This window comes from Procambarus clarkii, chromosome 43 (assembly GCF_040958095.1).
Source record: "Procambarus clarkii isolate CNS0578487 chromosome 43, FALCON_Pclarkii_2.0, whole genome shotgun sequence".
NCBI lineage: Eukaryota > Metazoa > Arthropoda > Malacostraca > Decapoda > Cambaridae > Procambarus > Procambarus clarkii.
The window spans coordinates 5726460-5728959 of NC_091192.1; the positions used below are offsets into that span (position 1 = coordinate 5726460).

A 2500-nucleotide genomic window follows, 5' to 3' on the forward strand; every position below is an offset into this window, starting at 1 on the left:
ATCCTGTAGTCTCTGTCTATCTTCAGCCGTCTTGATTCTTCTCATAATTTTTGCATCATCAGCAAACATCGAGAGGAATGAGTCTATACCCTCTGGAAGATCGTTCACATATATTAGAAACAGGATGGGTCCAAGTACTGAGCCCTGTGGGACTCCGCTGGTGACATCTCGCCACTCTGATGTCTCCCCCCTCACCGTTACTCGCTGTTTCCTGTTGCTTAAGTACTCCCTTATCCACTGGAGCACCTTCCCTTTTACTCCTGCCTGTTGCTCCAACTTTTTTAACAGCCTTTTATGAGGTACTGTGTCAAAGGCTTTTTGGCAATCCAGGAAAATGCAGTCTGCCCACCCTTCTCTTTCCTGCCTAATTTTCGTTGCCTGGCCATAAAATTCTATTAAACCTGTGAGGCACGATTTACCATCTCTGAACCCATGTTGGTGGTGCGTTACAAAGTTATTTCCCTCCAGATGCTCTACGAGCCTTTTCCTCACGATCTTCTCCATCACCTTGCATGGTATACAAGTTAAGGAAACTGGTCTGTAATTCAGTGCCTCTTGTCTGTCACCCTTTTTGTATATTGGGACCACGTTAGCTGCCTTAGAACTTTCTGGTAAGTCTCCTGTTTCCAGTGACCTGTTATACACCATAGAGAGTGGCATACTTAGTGCTTCTGCACCTTCCTTTAGTATCCATGGTGAGATTCTATCAGGCCCAACAGCCTTTGTCACATCCAGCTCCAGCAGACACCTTTTGACCTCATCACTGGTGAGGTCAAATTCCTCCAAGTTGCTTGGTTTGCCGCCTCCTCATTTAGTGCAGGGGCTTCTCCTTGTTCTATTGTGAAGACCTCCTGGAATCTCTTGTTGAGTTCTTCACACACCTCCTTGTCATTCTCTGTGTATCTGTTCTCCCCTTTCCGCAGCTTCATCACTTGTTCCTTCACTGCTGTTTTCCTCCTGATGTGGCTGTGGAGCAGCTTTGGTTGGGTCTTGGCTTTACTCGCGATGTCATTTTCAAACTGTCTCTCTGCTTCCCTCCTCACTCTGATGTACTCATTTCTGGCCCTCTGGTATCTCTCCCTGCTCTCTGGTGTTCTGTTATTTCTGTAATTTCATCATGTTCTTTTACTCAGTTGTTTCGCTACCTTACATTCCTGGTTGAACCATGGGTTTTTCTGTTGTTTTTCGTTTTTCTCCTTTTGGACGGGGATAAACCTGTCTGCAGCTTCCTGGCACTTTTGGGTGACAAAATCCATCATGACCTGCACATTCTTGTCTCTAAGTTCTGTTTCCCATGGTATTCCCCTGAGGAAGTTCCTCATCTCGTCATATTTTCCTCTTCGGTAATTCAGTCTTTTCCCCTCCGCTCCCATCCTTGGATAGGTTATCCCTACCTCCACCAAGTACTCAAAGGTCAGTACACTGTGGTCACTCATTCCTATGGGGGCTTCAACGCATTCGCATTCATGGGGGCTTCCTATGGTGTACAGATTCCTGAGCCTACTGGGCTCTATCATATCTACATTTAAAACTGTGTATGGAGTCAGCCTCCACCACATCACTGTCTAATGCATTCCATCCGTTAACTACTCTGACACTAAAAAAGTTCCTTCTAACGTCTCTGTGGCTCATGTGGGTACTCAGTTTCCACCTGTGTCCTCTTGTTCGCGTCCCACCAGTGTTGAATAGTTTATCCTTGTTTACCCGGTCGATTCCTCTGAGGATTTTGTAGGTTGTGATAATGTCTCCCCTTACTCTTCTGTCTTCCAGTGTCGTAAGGTGCATTTCCCGCAGCCTTTCCTTGTAGCTCATGCCTCTTAGCACTGGGACTAGTCTAGTGGCACACCTTTGGACTTTTTCCAGCTTCGTCTTGTGCTTGACAAGGTAGGGGCTCCATGCTGGGGCCGCATACTACAGGATTGGTCTTACATAGGTGGTGTACAAGATTCTGAATGATTCCTTACACAGGTTCTTGAACGCTGTTCTGTGTGCGCGTGTGTGTGTGCGCGCGCGCTCACCTAGTTCTGCTTGCAGAAATTGAGCTCTGGCTCCTTGGTCCCGCCTTTCAACTGTCAATCAACTGGTGTACAGATTCCTGAGCCTATTGGGCTCTATCATATCTACATATGAAACTGTTTATGGAGTCAGCCTCCACCACATCACTGCCTAATGCTTTCCATCTGTTAACTACTCTGACACTGAAAAAGTTCTTTCTAATGTCTCTGTGGCTCATTAGGGCACTCAGCTTCCACCTGTGTCCCCTTGTTCGTGTACCATCTGTATCACCTAGTTGTGTTTATGGGGGGGGAGGGGGTTGAGCTCTGCTTTTTCGGCTTCCCTCTCATCTGTTACTATTTTTTTCACACACACACACACACACACACACACACACACACACACACACACACACACACACACACACACACACACACACACACACACACACACACACATGCACACACACACACACACACACACACACACACACACACACACACAC

The 2500-nt window shown here is 46.8% G+C and overlaps 1 protein-coding gene across 8 annotated transcripts in view; it reads right to left on the reverse strand.

Annotated features, from left to right (window-relative positions):
• LOC123756005 (rho GTPase-activating protein 45) overlaps positions 1-2500 on the reverse strand; it is a 975988-nt gene that overhangs the window by 26072 nt on the left and 947416 nt on the right. The window lies entirely within an intron of this gene.